Raw genomic sequence first — 18,313 nt, 5'->3', positions numbered from 1 at the left:
CATGACTTGCTTTTTCATTTTTTTTTTTTTTAAGTAGTGCCTTTTGAGGAGAAAAGGTTTTAATTTTGGTAGTCAAATTTATCTATTTTTCTCTTTATGGTTCAAGCTTTTTGTATCCTCAAAAACCCATGCCAATCCAAAGTCACAAATATTTTCTCCTATTTTGTCTTCTAGAAGATTTATAGCTTTACCTTTTACATCTAAATCCATGATCCAAGTTAATTTTGTTTGTTTATGTTGTGAAGTAGCACAGGTTTTATAACAGCACCACCCACCCCACCACCATAAAGATATCCAGTTGCTTTAGTATCTTTTGTTGAAAAAACTTCCCTTTCCCCATTAAACTGCCTTGGCACTTTCACCAAAAATGAATTGACCATATATCTGTGGGTCTATTTGTGTACTCTATTCCATCCCAGTGATTTATATGCCTCTTGTTTTCAATAACTCCACAGTCTTGTTACTGTATCTATATAGTATTATATTACTACATTATAAGTCTTGAAATCAGGGAGTATTAAGTTCTCCTACTTTGTTCTTTTAAAAATTGTTTTGGCCATTCTAGGTTATTTGCATTTCCATATATTTTAGAATCAGCTTGTCAATTTCTACAAAAATAAAATAACTCTCAAAAGTCTGCCAGAGTTTTTATTGAATCTTATATTAGTTTCCTAGAGCCATTATAGCAAAGTACCAGGATTCTTGCCTGGGAAAACCCATGGACAGAGGAGCCTGGGGGGCTACAGTCCTATAGTCCACAGTCGTGGGGTCAAAAAAGAGTTGGACACTACTTAGCAACTAAACAACAACAAAACAAACCACAAGTCCAGTGACTAAAACAACCAAAAATATTCTCACACAGTTCTGGAGTCTAGAAGTCTAAAATTAAGTTGTCTATAGGACCATGCTCTCTATTTGAAGGCCCTAAAGGAGGATTCTTCTTGGCCTTTTTCTTAGCTTCTAGTGGTTGCTGACAATCCTTGGCATTCCTTGGCCTATCCAGTCAAGGCCTCCATCTCCATGTGGCCTTCTTCCCCATGTCTCTTTATGTATCCAAATTTCCTCTTCTTATAAGGACACAGACTGGATTAGAGTCCACTCTAACCCTGTAACCTGTAACATTTTGTGTTGGCACTAAGAACGATCAAGAACTCATTGGAAAAAATTTTAAATATGGTCCTTCCTCAAGGAATTTAAAATTTTGTTGAGAAGACAAAGTTAACATCTAAGAAACTATCAGTGAAAAATGAAAAACAAAATAATTTAGTGTGGTTCAAACAATAAATGTTAACTGTATATTAAAAAAAGCACATGCCAGGTCAGAAGTCAGAGGGCTTCATGGTCGATGCACCGAACAGCTAGTATAACAGAAAAGAGGCAAGAAGCTATGAGTCAAATAATAGGAACAGAAGTGCAGAAACAGGAATTGACATGACACAGAAAGGCAGGCGAGGAGACAAAGGTTAGCAAAGCAACACATCTGGAACAGTTTGGGTCGGGAGACAGTGGAAGACAAAAGTAGATGGAGGGCCTCCATGGAAGACCTTAAAGGTTAGACAGCAGAATTCTGATTTGACACAGTGAGTGATACAATTCTGAAAGTAAGGTTGAAGTGAGATCTGGTTTGCTTAAGTGGGTAGGACTAACCAAAAGAAATAGAGTTCAGGGCAAGGAGACTAGTTAGGAAGCTCCTGCTTCCTTTCCAATCAATTCTCTATTCTGCAACCAGAGTGAATTTTTTTTTTAAACTCAATCTGATCAAGTAATTCCTCTGCATGTTGATCATTGAATCTGAGATGCTCAAGTAATCAAAGATGATACCAAAATTTCTAACCTCAATCTCAATACATTACATTACAGGGACCAGGGAGGTAGGAAAGAGATGCAGTCTAGAAAGGAGGCATGAGCTCTGTATGGTTTATGAGTAATTTGAAGTAGCGATTAAATGACAGCTAGAATTTGGCCAGGTTATGACAAGAGGAGGCAAAGGCAGGAATTTTCATGTGCAGAGTGTCAGAAGAACTGCACAAGGCTTATCTTCAAATTACAGAGGCAGGCATCAGTGGAGGAGGAAATGGCAGCCCATTCCAGTATTCTTGTCTGGGAAATCCCATGGACAGAGGAGCCTGGTGGACCATAGTCCATGGGGTCGCAAAGAGTCAGACACTTTGGGCTAAACAACAATAAAAAGGCAGGTGTTGGGGAGTCAGCTGAGACAAACATGAGAGGAGTCAACTACGCCTATTTAGAAATGGACCAGGAAAGGCGGACGGAGAAGGCAATGGCACCCCACTCCAGTACTCTTGCCTGGAAAATCCCATGGGCGGAAGAGCCTGGTAGGCTTCAATCCATGGGGTCGCGAAGAGTCGGAAACGACTGAGCAACTTCACTTTCACTTTTCACTTTCATGCATTGGAGAAGGAAATGGCAACCCACTCCAGTATTCTTGCCCGGAGAATCCCAGGGACGGGAGAGCCTGGTGGGCTGCCGTCTATGGGGTCGCACAGAGTTGGACACAACTGAAGCGACTTAGCAGCAGCAGGAAAGGCGGCAAGAGGAGAGTCAGACAGCCAGGAGCAAAGGGCAAGACAGGCTGGCTAGAACTGGGACCGGATCTTAGGCAGGAACACAGATAGAAGTCCATCCTGGAAAGAAGGCAGGTCAGAAATAAGGAAGTAGTTGTGGAATAATAGCTAACATAACACTTACTAAACATTTCTTTTTTTTTTTTTTTAACAATGTGGTACTCACTGTTCAAAGCATTTAAATGAATTCATTCATTTAAACTTCACAAGAATGAGAGAGGTAACTGTTATTGTCTTCATTTTACAGATGTGGATCCAAGGCACAGAGAAGTTAAGTGGCTTGTCCAAGGTTCTACACATACTAGATGGCATAGTCAGGACTTGAGATCATGGTAATGAACACTTATTCCATGCCATGGTTTTTACATATATGCATTTGTTATGTATATGAGCATTGTGAACATATACACACAATGAAGGTATTTTAAAAAAAAGCAATATGCTTCCCACCCTCCTTTCTGGCACATGACCTTTTCCCTGTTCAAGCAAACGTATGTACTGCCTCAAGGAGGATTATGGTTGTTAGAGGGAAAAGAGGTCACTTACTGTTCGGCTTCAAACCTCAAAACTGATTTTCTTTTTTTCCATCTGTAACAAAATAACAGTTTTGGGAAGGACTTTTTCTATATTCAAACAGCTTTGATTTATCAAGAGCTTGCCTTGGCCCACCATAACTTTGGTACAAGATACAGGCAGGAAGAATTCAAGTTAGGATAGGAGAAATTGCCCACACCTAGGAATTAGAAGAAAGGGTCTTTCTCACAGAAAGAGGAAAGAAAAAGCAGCGTGTATATCACAGATTCCCTCTTGTCATGGGCTGAACTGTGTTCCCGCAAACCCACACACTGAAGTCTCAACACCCAGTACCTCGGAATGTGACCTATTTGGAAATATGGTCTTTAAAGAGGTAATTAAGTTAAAATGAGGCCATTAGGGTGGGACCCTAATCCAATATGACTAGTACCCTTATAGGAAGAGGAAGAACCCCAGGGACGCAGGAGCACAGAAGGATAACCGTGTGATGACAAAGCAGCAAGAAGGAGGCCATCCACAAGCCAAGGAGAGAGGCTCCAGAAGAAGCCAACCCGCTAGTACGTCACCTTGGGTTTCTAATCTCCAGGACCATCAGAACACAAATTTCTGCTGTTTTTAGCCAACCAATCTGTGGTGTTTTGTATGGTAGCTGTAGACAACTAACACACCCCTCTAGACTGAAACTAGGGAGGAAGTTTAAAAAACAAACAAGGTAAATATGGGGGGAATCCCAGAGAAGTGGACCTTGTTTCTCACTTCCAAGGACAATTTCAGGCTCCCTTAAAGAATTTCTGTGTTCTTATGATTGCTAGAGGGAAGGGATGGTTAGAGAGTTTGAGATGGTCATGTACATACTGCTGTATTTAAAATGGATAACCAACAAGGGCCTACTATATAGGAGAGGAAACTCTGCTCAATGTTCTGTGGCAGCCTGGATTGGGGGGAGGGTGGAGGAAGAATGGACACACATATGTGTACGGCTGAGTCCCTTCACTGTTCACCTGAAACTATTACAACACTGGTAATTGGCTATACCTCAACACAAGATAAAAAGTTCAAAGTGTAGGAAAAAAGAAAGAATTTCTGTGTTCCAACAGCCCGGGTAAAAAACTGAAAATGGCAAGACAGAATAATAAATTGGAAGCTATCCAATGTCACCTTCCTGGTATCTATGGAGCAGGAATTTCAAGATTTCCAAAGATAGTCTGAGAGTAGCAATCAGTACACCTAGCACCTAGACTTCGGTCTCTAATACTGTTTTCCAATAAAAGGAACTAGAGCTCCGAGGAGAAGGATTCTAGGACTGGGGCAGGAAGTATACAAGATAAGCCAGAGCATCTGGTAGTGACAGAAACTGTAGTAGTGACAGGAAGGGGTTTGTGACAATGATGGGGTATTCTGTGCGGAGGCAAATGAAAGAGCTCCCAATGGCCAGAGCTGGAACAATTTGAACAACAAAATAAAGTAGCAGTGGATTATAAACTAAAGTATAAAATAAATATCCATGAGTTCATACTGATATAAATAAAGAACTGAATAATAAATAAGGGAGAAGAGACAAAGGTCCATGCAGAAAAATTGCAAGTAATTTACATAGATACTCTGGCCTTAAGGAGACAGAATATAACTCCCAACTCACAAGCGTTGGCTGCACATAGCAATCTCCTTTCAAAGAATACAGCACGGAAAAGGAGGAAAAAAGAGCAACTTTACAGTGAAGAAACCTGACAAACACTACCTCAAGTCAGGTGATCAAGGTCAACATCAAGAGATAAGTCATTTTGATAGACGTTCTCTTGATATGATGAGAATTGTACTTTACTCTGCCATCTTCCTCCCCCAAACAATAACCTGAGTCTAATCCTGAGAAAAGCATCAAACAAATCCCAATAGAGTGCATTCTACAAAACACCTAACCAGTAATCGTCAAAACTATCAAGATCAGGGCTTCCCTAGTGGCTCAGTAGGAAAGAATCTGCCTGCCAATGCAGGAGAGGTAGGTTTGATCCCTGATCCAGGAAGATCCCACAGGCCATGGAGCAACTAAGCCTGAGCTCCAGAGTCTGGAAGCCACAATTTCTAAGCCCATGGGCTGCAACTAATGAAGCCCACACACCCTAGAGCCCGTGCTCGACAATAAGAGGAGCCACTGCAATGAGAAGTCCGAGCACTGCAATTAGAGAGTAGCCCCACTCTCTGCAAGTACAGAAAAGCTCATGCAGCAACAAAGACCCAGCACAGCCAAAAATAACCAACTAAATAGATATAAATTACGGAAAAAAACTGTCAAGATCATAAAAAATAAAGTCTGAAAAAAACTAAAAGAAGCCTAAAGAGACATGACAACTAAATGTAATGTGGAATCTTAGATGGGATCCTGGGACAGAAAAAGGGCATTAGGGAAAAACTGAGAAAATCTAAATAAAGTATGGACTTCAATTATTAATAATGCATCAATTGTGGTCTTCACTCACTCAGTCATGTCTGACTATTTGCCACCCCATGAACTGCATGCAGCACGCCAGGCTCCTCTGTCCTTCACTATCTCCCAGAGTTTGCTCAAATTCATGTCCATTGAATGGGTGATGCCATCCAACCATCTCACCCTCGGTTGTCCCCTTTTCCTCCTGCCTTCAATCTTTCCCAGCATCATGGTCTTTTCCAATGAGTCGGCTGTTTGCATGAGGTGGCCAAAGCATTGGAGCTTCAGCTTCAGCCTTAGTCCTTCCAATGAGTATTCAGGGTTGATTTCCTTTTGGATTGACTGGTTTGATCTCCTTGCAGACTCTCAAGAGTCTTCTCCAAAACCCCAGTTCAAAAGCATTGATTCTTCAGTGCTCAGCCTTCTTTATGGTCCAACTTTCATATCTGTACATGAATGCTGGAAAAACCATAGCTTTGACTATTTGGACCATTGTTGGCAAAGTGATGCCTCTGCTTTTTAATATGCTGTCTAGGTTGGTCACAGCTTTTCTTCCAAGGAGCAAGCATCTTTTAATTTCATGGCTGCAGTCACCTTCTGCAGTGATCTTGGAGCCCAAGAAAATAAAGTCTGTCACTGTTTCCATTGTTTCCCCATCTATTTGCCATGAAGTGATGGGACCTGATGCCATGATCTTAGTTTTTTGAATGCATCAATAAGGGTTGATTAATTATGACAAATGTGCCATGTTAACGTGAAAACAGGAAAAACTAGGTGTGGGGTATGAGGAAACTGTCCGTACTATCTTTGCAATAATCCCATAGATCTTAAATGTTCTAAAATAACTTTTTTTTTAAAGGTAACTTGAACAAGGGTGGCCTTGCCAAAACTCCCTACACACACATCATACCTAAGGCAGCTATCTCATCAGGGCAAAGGGAGTTTTTGCTTGGAACATCCATGGAGTAGGGAAGGGTAAATAGGGAGGTGATGCCACCTAGGGATCCTGATCTCCAAAAGACTGTGAAGCAAGTACCAAGTCAGGCATCCAAACACCACTATTGATCTTAAGATAAAGTCCCTTAAGGAACCCTCAAACCACATGTAGACTTGAGGCTACTGCCCACACTACCCTGGGGATATAGAAGATTTAATCTACATCTCAGACACCACTGTGACAATGAGAATCTTAATAGACAGGATAACTTAGGCTGTAACTAAGGAACTCTCAACATGACTGGCTTACACAACAGGAATTTTGGTTTTTTTAAATTTTGTTTATTTTTGGCTGTGCTGGGTCTTCGGTGCTGCTCTGGCTTTTCTCTAGTTGTGGCAAGCAGGGCTGCTTTCTCATTGCAGTGCTCGGGCTTCTTGCTGCGGCGGCTTCTCCTACTGCAGAGCACAGGCTCTAGGACGCACCGGTTTCAGTAGCTGCAGCTGTGGGTTCAGTAGTCGCAAGTCCTGGGCTTCAGAAGACAGGCTCAGTAGTTGTGGTTGCACAGGCTTAGTTGCTCCAAAGCATGTGGGATGTTCCCAGGTCATGGATTGAGCCCATGTTTCCTGCATTGGCAGGCAGATTGTTTACCACTGAGCCACCAGGGAAGGCCCCAAGAATTTTTCTTTATTTGTGCCAATACGCTATTGTAACAGTCCACTCTGCCATCTTCATCTTCAGTGCCTCAGCCATTCCTTAGCTAACTTTTCTGGCACTCTGGTTACCCTAATTTCAGGTATCACGTGGTGAAGCAACAACATCTGGCAGAAGAGACTGCCTCTTCAAGTGTGACTCTTTGAAGAGTACTTCTTAGGTACTTTGTAGAATGTCCCTGAATGTGAGTTTGTTTGATGCTTTCTTATGATTAGACTGGAGATTTTTGATTTGGGGGAAGAATATCACAGAGGTGCAAGTACAACTCTTTTAAGGAGCAAGGAAGCTTCCCCTCACAACTCACTAGTCAACCCTTTCCTGAACTAATCACTGGGAATAATGAAATTACTGTTATCAGTTTAGACCAATCAGGACACAGCCCTGAGACATCAGGATGGATACATACAAAACCAAAGGGGTACAAATGACCGCTGAAGGGGTCAGCACCAGTGTGTTCTGTGTGTAAAAACCCTGGAAGGCAGAGAGAGCCTTTAAAGAGACGACATTAACAGGATTAAACATTCAAACAAGTCTAGTTTAAAAAGAAAGACATTTTTAATTGTCAAATTTACTTCTTTCTCCAACATTATCACCATCCAGAAGGATTTTAGACCATTTACACATGATAAATCTCTCTTCTCAGCTCTTGAGGGAGCAGCAGGAATAAAGGAAACACCTCTAAAAGACACATTTTATCTATGGATCATCTAGATACCTAGGGCAACATTTCCCAGACTAGTGTGCTTTGCTACATTCTTCTGTACCATGGTAACAAGCAGGCCATGAAAATCATAGTCTGTGATCAAATTAACTGATAGAGACTAAGTTAAACAAAATTAAATAGGTTTCTTTACTAACACATCTCTCAGAGGCTTTATATGCTAGCAGGATTATAAATTCCAAGAGGAGGATATACTATTTACACTGTTCAACATTTTCCTCCAAAAAGAAAGTTTTCCTTTTTTGTCCTGACCATCTATGAACAATTTCTAGGACAGTATTCTGCTTAACACCACCTTGAGAAATACTGGTGTAAGGGGAAAACAAAGACCCAAGACCAAGACCCAATTATTATTAGACAGTTGCAGGGGTGGGGGGATATCCAGAAAAGAATAAGTATAGTGAAGAAGGTAGGAAGCAAATCCAGAGAATTCAATGATAAAGAAGCAAGAAAGGAGATAGTTTCCAAAATGCTAGAGACAAATGAGAAAGTGAAAAAAATAAGAATAAAAATGCTTTTTGATTTGACCAGGAAGACTGCCGTTTGTGACCTTCAAGAAAATAGCTTCACAAAAGAGGAGGAAAGAAGGATGGTATACAGAATGAAAAAAATTAGGATGGGGATGAAAAAAAGAAATACATGAAACATTTATAGACCGACCAACCAATAACTAGAGTTTAGCAATGAAAGTAAAAACAAAGACATTGGTTGACTGGGAGAACGGAGTATATAGAAGAATACAAAAAGTTTTAGAACAGCAAGCACCTACATATGGTTGAAGGTAAAAGTGAAAACCTACTGAAAGAAACTGATAATCACAGTCCAGGAGATGGAAGAAATGGAATCCAGAGGATAAACGACTAGAGAAGACTTATCTTTCTTTTCAGATTGTAGAGAATTTGAATAGTAGTGCCTAACCATCCAAGTCTGAAGATGTCCTTTTAATACTCCAAAATTTCATGGATTTCTGCTTATTCCACCCATGAGAATTTCAGTACTCTTGCCTGGAAAATCCCATGGATGGAGGAGCCTGGTAGGTTGCAGTCCAGGGGGTCACTAAGAGTCGGACACGACTGAGCGACTTCACTTTGACTTTTCACTTTCATGCATTGGAGGAGGAAATGGCAACCCACTCCAGTGTTCTTGCCTGGAGAATCCCATGGACAGAGGAGCCTGGTGGGCTGCCGTCTATGGGGTGGCACAGAGTCGGACATGACTGAAGCGACTTAGCAGCAGCAGCACCAGCATAAGTTTGCCAATCTGTTGCTCCTTTCAGAAGCTGTTATGGTGAAGGTGTAAGCTATTGAAAAGCACTTACCTGAGGGCCTCAATCTTCATGAAATAAGAAACAAGGTAGAGGGTGGTGACAGTAAGGAAGTTGGGGGAGCTCAGGAGATTTTAATTTATAATGATTAACTATAAATAATTGATATACAAAATAAAAACTTATAATGGGAACACACACAGACACACACAAAAACAATGTAACGATTACCAAAAGAGAGTCCAGAAAGAAAGGTATCTATTATACTTATCCCATCCAGAAATTTTCACATGTCTAGTATATCAACAAAAATTGCATAGGTCATAAGTTAATAATATAGTTCCCAATATGCTGGTGAGAACGAAGACTACTCAGCATGGGTCTAGTTACAGTCTAGCCTTAAACTTTCACAATTTAAACCTAGTTATGGCTTCCCAACACTAACCCTAAAAGTTAAGCATACAAAATTGCATTTTTATTTCCTTTTGAGATCAATTAGGACAATGATATGAGATTTTGTTGCTTAGAATGTATTTTTAGATTCTTTTGGGCTAATTTCACTAACAATTCAAACTGAGTACATAATTTTGAATTACCTATATCCAAGTCACAAGTGTGGCTCATATAAGGTTCCACAGCCCACCTATAAAAATATTTTGATCACAAAAAAAGGCAGTAATTCTGATTCTAGCCCTATAGAGATTTCCGAGCAGTTAGACTGCTTAAAAAATATATGGTGATTGCCATAAGCAGAAGGATTAGAGGAGGCCACATTCTTTAAATAAAGAAATTAACAATGCTCAGTGTGCACGGAATAAAGGATAAGGCAACAATACTCACATCAAATCTGGCAGTCTCCAGATCTGTATATCTGTAAAGGTAAGGCGACCGGCCACACAGGCGAGATGATCAGCAGCTGAGCTTGGAGAAAAGGCGGAATCCACGTAGATGCCACTCTTGAGAACCAAAAACTTGCAGTTTCGTCTAGCAGGGAGCGGAAAATGGCAGTGGTAAACCAGTTAAAGTCTGACAGAAATAGGGTTGTTAGCAGTAAAGGGAGCCTCCAAGGCTGCAATTCTGGAAGGCATAGGCAGCCACGGCCAGGCAAACACCCCCACCACGGAGCTGAAAGAAACTATGGGGGTTGATGGAAAAGGGTTCGTCCTTACCCTGTCATCTTCACATCTTTTCCCCAGGCCGTCCCTGGTCTGCAGCCGACTGCTGAGGCGGCCGTAATCGGCCTTTTTCTGGTCAATCTGTTTCTTGTGTGAGTCCACCAAGAGCAGGAGGTCCGAATTGGGTTTTCCTAGCGCCCGCGGACCACCTCGGTGCGCAGGACCCGGCCCTGCAGTTCTGTCACCTCCTCCTGAAGCAGGATGTGGCGGGAGGAGATGCTCCAGTAATTGAAGGCGATCACCACCAGCGATCACCAGTGATCACCGGCGATCACCACCAGCAGGACCACCAAAACGAAGGAGGGCAAGGCGGCCGGCCCGCCGGTTCGCCCAGAAGCCCATCATGGGGCCGAATCAGGCTGTGCCCCGGTGCCTAGGCGCCGACAACTGCGGGCAGAAGCTCATGCGGCTGCTGATGAGCTGCCTCAGGGACGCGGACCCAGCGCCCACTGAAGCTGGAGGCCGGCGCTGGCCGGCGAACCGGAGAAGGTGGCGGGGCCGCAAGCCGTAGGCCCCTCCCCGTGCTGCTGCTGCTGCTAAGTCGCTTTCAGTCGTGTCCGACTCTGTGCAACCCCAGAGACAACAGCCCACCAGGCTCCCCCGTCCCTGGGATTCTCCAGGCAGGAACACTGGAGTGGGTTGCACTTTCCTTCTCCAATGCATGAAAGTGAAAGTGAAGTCGCTCAGTCGTGTCCGACTCTTCGAGACCCCGACCCCTGGTAGGACTGCGGAGCATACGAGGCTCCTCCGTCCATGGGATTTTCCAGGCAAGAGTACTGGAGTGCGGTGCCATCGCCTTCTCCGAGGCCCCTCCCCGTACCCCCTTCAAATCCTGCCAAAGCGCGTTCCCTAGGCTTTCAACTAGACCCTGCACCAGCTCGGCGGAACCCGGAGAACCCGGCAGCCCCGCAGCCCAGGCCCAACACCTCAGGGTTAGGAGGCGGGAAAGAAGCCGGAAGGGGGTGGGCTTAATTCTGGTCCCGCCCATTGGCTGGGTCGGCGTCGCCAAGGGAGCAGTTTCTTAGGTTCCCCTGACTGTGCCTCACATCATGAATTTCTTATTGTCAAATTCAGACTTAAATTGAAGACAATAGGGGAAACGACAAGACCATTCAGGTTATGACCTAAATAAAATCCCTTACGATTATACAGTGGAAGTGACAAATAGATTCAAGGGATTAGATCTGATAGACAAAGTGCCTGAAGAACTATGGATGGAGGTTCGTAACATTGTACAAGAGGGAGTGATCAAGACCATCCTCAAGAAAAAGAAATGCAAAACGGCAAAATGGTTGTCTGAGGAGGCCTTACAAATAGCTGAGAAAAGAAAAGCTAAAGGCAGAGGAGAAAAGGAAAGATACACCCATCTGAATGCAGAGTTCCAAAGAATAACAAGGAGAGATAAGAAAGCCTTCCTTGGTGATCAATGCAAAGAAATAGAGGAAAATAATAGAATAGGAAAGACTAGATCTAGTCAAGAAAATTAGAGATATCAAGGGAACATTTTATCTAAAGATGGGCTCAATAAAGGACAGAAATGGTAGGGACCTAACAGAAGCAGAAGGTATTAAGAGGTGGCAAGAATACACATAAGAACTATACGAAAAAGATCTTTATGACCCAGATAATCATGATGGTGTGATCACCCACCTAGAGCCAGACATCCTGGAAGGCGAGGTCAAGTGGGCCTTAGGAAGCCTCACTACGAACAGAGCTAGTGGAGGTGATGAAATTTCAGCTGAGCTATTTCAAATCCTAAAAGATGATGCTGTGAAAGTCCTGCGCTCAGTATGCCAGCAAATTTGGAAAACTCAGCAGTGGCCACAGGACTGGAAAAGGTCAGTTTTCATTCCAATCCCAAAGAAAGGCAATGCCAGAGAATGTTTAAACTACTGCACAATTGCACTCATCTCACACGCTAGCAAAGTAATGCTCAAAATTCTTCAAGCTAGGCTTCAACAGGACATGAACCATGAACTTCCAGATGTTCAAGCTGGATTTAGAAAAGGCAGAGGAACCAGAGATCCAATTGCCAACACACGTTGGATCATAGAAAAAGCAAGAAAATAGAAGAAAAATATCTACCTCTGCTTTATTGATTATGCCAAAGCCTTTGTGTAGATCACAACAAACTGTGGAAAATTCTTCAAGAGATGGGAATACCAGACCGCCTTACCTGCCTCCTGAGAAATCTGTATGCAGGTCAAGAGCAACAGTTAGAACTGGACATGGAAGAACAGACTAGTTCCAAATTGAGAAAGGAGTACGTCAAGGCTGTATATTGTCACCCTGCTTATTTAACTTCTATGCAGAGTACATCATGCGAAATGCTGGGCTGGATGAACCATAAGCTGGAATCAAGATCACTGGGAGAAATATAAACAACCTCAGATATGCAGATGACACCACATTTATGGCAGAAAGTGAAGAAGAGGAGCCTCTTGATGAAAGTGAAAGAGGAGAGTGAAAAAGTTGGCTTAAAGCTCAACATTCAGAAAACTGAGATTATTGCATCCAGTCCCATCACTTCATGGCAAATAGATGGGGAAACAATGGAAACAGTGACAGACTTTATTTTGGGGGCTCCAAAATTACTGCAGATGATGACTGTAGCCATGAAATTAGACGCTTGCTCCTTGGAAGAAAAACTATGATCAACCTAGACAGCATATTAAAAAGCAGGGACATTACTTTACTGACAAAGGTCCATCTAGTCAAAGCCATGGTTTTTCCCGTAGTCATGTATGGATGTGAGAGTTGGACTATAAAGAAAGCTGAGCTCCAAAGAATTGATGCTTTGGAGAAGACTCTTGAGAGTCCCTTGGACTGCAAGGAGATCCAATCAGTCCATCCTAAAGGAAATCAGTCCTGAATATTCATTGGGAGGACTGATGCTGAAGCTGAAACTCCAATACTTTGGCCACCTGATGTGAAGAACTGACTCATTGGAAAAGACCCTGATGCTAGGAAAGACTGAAGGCGGGAGGAGAAGGGGACGACAGAGGATGAGATGGTTGGATGGCATCACCGACTGGATGGACATGAATTTGAGTAAACTCCAGGAGTTGGTGATGGACAGGGAAGCCTGGCATGCTACAGTCCATGTGGTCGCAAAGAGCCGTACACGACTGAGCGACTGAACCGAACTGAACTGTCGACGCCTCCTCTTCTCGCGAGAAAGTGGACTTGTCCCGCTCCTCTCAGTCTTATCTCGCGCGATTTAGCTATGTGTGGAAGTGTGTGGCTCCGTTTGTCTCTCTGGGTTAGCTTTTGTACATGAACCGGAACTCTTCGGCTTTTACCCGGTGCATGCCCTTGACCCACGGTCTAGGCCCTCAGGAGAGTTTTTGTTTTTGAGGACGTCTGAGGCTGCGACCGCTATGTAGGGAAAATTTAGGTGAGCCGCAGCAGAAGGGGAGACAAGAAAGATTTTGTACTTGCTTCAGTGGATTTTCTCGCTTGTGCTGACATTGTGAAGAGAAAAAAAAAAAAAAAGAAAGAAAGAAAATGACCATGAAATAGCAGTGTCCCAAATATTACAGAGAAAAGCAAGAAGAACTAGAACTAAGCTTTATGACTGAAAGGGGTAGTGCCAGCCTGGTTTCCAAGATTACTGCTTTCACACTAAGGAAAAGAACTTCAGAAAGGGTGAGCTTTTAGAAACTGTTTCTAAACTCACTGTTGCTTTTGCGTCGAGCTAGGCTTCCAAATAGAAAGTCCAGAAGCTGCCCACAATGAATAATAACTCATGCTGTCACTAACAGCAAGCACATTCTAGGAGATAATAACTCTCTTACAAATTGTTTCTGCGTGTTTTGTTGTTGTTTAGTCGAATATTCGTGTCCCATTCTTTTGGGACCCCATGGACTGTAGCCTTCCAGGCTCCTCTGTCCATGGAATTTTCCAGGCAAGTATATTGGGTGTGGGTTGCCATCTTCTCCAGGGAACCTTCCTGACCCAAGGACTGAACTAGTGTCTCCTGCGTTGGCAGACAGATGCTTTACCATCTGAGTCACAAGGGAAACCCTTTTCCATGTTATCCTCTCAGCAACACAGTTTTATGGATGAGCACAAATATGTCCCAGAAACTTTCGCAAAGACCCATACCTTGAGAAAGAATTAGGCTTGGATTCGGATCACTGGTATGTAACATCATTGCTCTTTGTGTTACAACAGGCTACCAGGCTAACTGTTGCTATATGTTCGGCTTTAATTACAGTGATGCAGAAAAAGCCCCTACTTCTTATTTTTTCTGCATATTTCCTTTGTCCTTACATGAAAGTTTTGAAAGTTATTGGCTCTATCCTGTTTAAGGAGAAGGTGGAGCTGATTTATTTTTTCAGACATCAGGTTCAAGAACGTACATGTGCCTAAAACCCCCCAAATGAAAAAACTTTGGTATTTTCATTCAAATCAGAGTGGTATGATTTTGAGGCAGGAAGACTTGTCATAGAATAATTATTCTGTGCTTTCTATCCATTTCAAAAATAAAGTTACCTGCCTAATAGTCCTAGAGTAGCCTAGGACTACTAGGAAAAATTATTACACCCTCAAAGAGTGATGATTTCTCTTCCATAGGTACAAAAACAAAAACAAAAAAAAACCCAAAATTTTTAGTATTTACTTTACATCTAGCTTGAGTCCTTTGCTCTGGCTTTCTAAGATCCAAGAAAGGACAACCAGACTTTGGCAGAAAAAGAAAAGCAAAACAAATATGTGAAATCCTTGATTATGATGGACACCTATCCTTTCCTCAGTTTCACATTGGCCTTGGTTTGCTTAGCCCAGCAGTTGAAAATTAATCTGTAAAGTGATGTTAACTGCTTAGATGTTACTTTTTCTTTATAGAAAGTGTTTTCATTTTTATATGCGATTCTAGCATGTAAAAGTATATTATTACTTTCACATTCACATACATTGTTTCATCAGGTGCTTAACTCTTTGCTACCATTATTCCATTTTACAGATGTGGAAGTAACTTGCCCAGAGTCATACATCTAGTCAGTGGCAGGGCTGAAGCTAGAAAACCAATCCTCTTTCCACCCTTCCCCCAGGGAAAAAAACTTTTTTTTTAATCTGCTTTGTTGCTTACTTCTTCAAGCTCTTCTCTGTATTAAACAGCCCAAACCAGATATTACCAAGACAGTGGCATCAGTTGTGTCTGACTCTGTGCAACCCCATAGATGGCAGCCCACCAGGCTCCTCCATCCCAGGGATTTTCCAGGCAAGAGTACTGGAGTGGGGTGCCATTGCCTTCTCCAATGCATGAAAGTGGAAAGTGAAAGGGAAGTCGTTCAGTCGTGTCCGACTCCTACTGACCCCATGGACTGCAGCCTACCAGGCTCCTCCGTCCATGGGATTTTCCAGGCAAGAGTACTGGAGTGGGGTGCCATTGCCTTCTCCGACCAAGACAGTGTACAAGTGCTCTATTTAGGGGCTTCCCAGGGGGCTCAGTGATAGAAATCCTTGTGCAATGCAGGAGATGTAGGTTTGATCCCTGGGTCAGGCAGATGCCCTGAAGAAGAGAATGGCAACCCAGTCCAGTATTCTTGCCTGGAGAATTCCGTGGACAGAGGAGCCTGGTGGGCTACAGTCCATGGGGGTTAAAAAAGACTGGGACATGACTTAGGAACTAAACAACAAGACAACATAGATGGTTCTGAATTTGGTGTTAAACAAATTGAGGTAAAAATCAGCTCCTTAAACCAGGTGATCAAGGTTAACAGCAACATTGGTAAGTTGTGTGGGTAGTATTCACCTTTGATATGATGTGCTGAGAGTAGCACTCCATGGTCTTCCTCCCCAAAACCCTATCTAATCAGAAGGAAAACATCAGACAAATCTCAACTGAGGGACATTCTGAAAAATGCCTGACCAGTAATAAGCCTACACACTATCAAAGTCATCAAAAGGAAGGAAAGTCTGAAAAACTTTCACAGCCAAAAGAATGGTTTGTGGTATCCTAGATAGGATTCTGGAATGGAAAAAGAACATTAGGTAAAAACTAAGGAAATTTTAATAAGCTTGGACTTTAATGTATAATAATGTTTTATTGGTTGATTGTCACAAATCTACCATGCTATTATAGGATGTTAATAACATGGGTGACTAGATGTTGAGCATATGGGAAATCATATTTTTACGGATTTTCTGTATTTCTAAAATTATTATAAAATTTTAAAAATTAGTTTAAAAAAGTTCCTATTGGGGGTATATCTTTTATGATACCAAATACAGACATAAATATATTCATATAATTGGAAAGGCAGTATAATCACAGACAAGCAATGTTTTAAGATTTAAGGGAAGGGTAAGAAGCTATTATAGAGTAGCAAGGGAGATTAAATCATAGGAATTTTGTTTTTATAGGAGTCTTCCTTAAAGGCAAAAATTATGTCATTTATTTCTCTTTTACAACCCTGACATTATCTTGAGTTCAAAACATGGGCATGCATTGTTTTCAATATATGTTGACCCATAAAAAATTTAACTTCCTGGATTTGAGCAAAGTAGATTATTTTATTGCTTATTCTTCAATATTTAGGATATTGAGTAGGACTAGGTTAGAGGAGGTGGCAGCTCGTAGAAATAGAAAATATACACATGTCTAGGCAAGTTGTTTCCATTGAAAATGAAAAAAAAAAGAAACAAAATGGTTTAAGCAATAAATAAATAAGTAAAACTGTGTGTGTTTGTGTGTGTAAATAGAAAATATACACATGTCTAGGCAAGTTGTTTCCATTGAAAATGAAAAAAAAGAAACAAAATGGTTTAAGCAATAAATAAATAAGTAAAACTGTGTGTGTTTATGTGTGTAAATAGATAGATACTAGGATAATTCACTGGAGAAGGCAATGGCACCCTACTCCAGTACTCCTGCCTGGAAAATCCCTTGGACAGAGGAGCCTGGTAGGCTGCAGTCCATGGGGTCGCTAAGAGTCGGGCACGACTGAGCGACTTCACTTTTACTTTTCACTTTCATGCTTTGGAGAAGGAAATGGCAACCCACTCCAGTGTTCTTGCCTGGAGAATCCCAGGGATGGCGGAGCCTGGTGGGCTGCCGTCTATGGGGTCACACAGAGTTGGACACGACTGAAGTGACTTAGCAGCAGCAGCAGCAGCAGCAGCAGCAAGATAATTCACAGTAAGCAGCGTGAACTGGGTTTTTCTTTTTCTGCCCTCTGCTTGAATTATTTCTCTCTCACTTCAGAGGGTGTTTTTCATTGTAGACAGAAAATGTAGCCCCAGCATCCTTAAGGATACATCCTGTCAGTCCCATGATCTGAGAAGCAAGGGAGTTTTGTTTTCTAGCCTTCAGTACAAAAATGACCAGGGAAGGATTCTAGTGTCCAAGCCTGATCATGTGCATGCCTCTTGTACCCATCACTGTGGCCAGAGAAGTGAGGTGTTATGATTGACCCATTGACACTCTTCTGTTGCCAGTGGGCAGTCTGATACCAAGAAACAGAAAGAGTTGGGTTCGGTTCAGTTCAGTTCAGTTCACTCGCTCAGTCATGTCCGACTCTTTGCGACCCCATGAATCGCAGCACGCCAGGCCTCCCTGTCCATCACCAAATCCCGGAGTTCACTCAGACTCATGTCCATCGACTCAGTGATGCCATCCAGCCATCTCATCCTCTGTCATCCCCTTCTCCTCCTGCCCCCAATCTCTCCCAGCATCAGAGTCTTTTCCAATGAGTCAACCCTTCGCATGAGGTGGCCAAAGCACTGGAGTTTCAGCTTTAGCATCATTTCCTTCCAAAGAACACCAGGGCTGATCTCCTTCAGAATGGACTGGTTGGATCTCCTTGCAGTCCAAGGGACTCTCAAGAGTCTTCTCCAACACCACAGTTCAAAAGCATCAATTCTTTGGCTCTTAGCTTTCTTCACAGTCCAACTCTCATGTCCATACATGACCACAGGAAGAGGTTAGATTATTTTAAATCATATCTTTTCTTTTCTTT

At 42.4% G+C, this 18,313-nt stretch overlaps 1 long non-coding RNA gene across 14 annotated transcripts in view; it reads right to left on the bottom strand.

Annotated features, from left to right (window-relative positions):
• The window catches only part of LOC132343376 (uncharacterized), a 95,015-nt gene extending 83,720 nt beyond the window's left edge, over window positions 1-11,295 (bottom strand). For all 14 annotated transcript variants that reach the window (XR_009492190.1, XR_009492202.1, XR_009492198.1 and 11 more), the window contains exons 1-2: window positions 10,344-11,295; window positions 10,015-10,158 (exon numbers count right to left, since the gene is read on the bottom strand). This is a non-coding gene — a long non-coding RNA (uncharacterized lncRNA). The remainder of the gene's footprint in view (window positions 1-10,014; window positions 10,159-10,343) is intronic.
• Between the last annotated feature and the right edge of the window lie 7,018 nt (window positions 11,296-18,313).

The sequence above is a fragment of the Bos taurus genome, chromosome 21, assembly GCF_002263795.3.
Source record: "Bos taurus isolate L1 Dominette 01449 registration number 42190680 breed Hereford chromosome 21, ARS-UCD2.0, whole genome shotgun sequence".
NCBI classification, from domain to species: domain Eukaryota; kingdom Metazoa; phylum Chordata; class Mammalia; order Artiodactyla; family Bovidae; genus Bos; species Bos taurus.
Note: the sequence above shows the minus strand (reverse complement) of the source record. Positions and strands in the feature narration are given on the sequence as shown.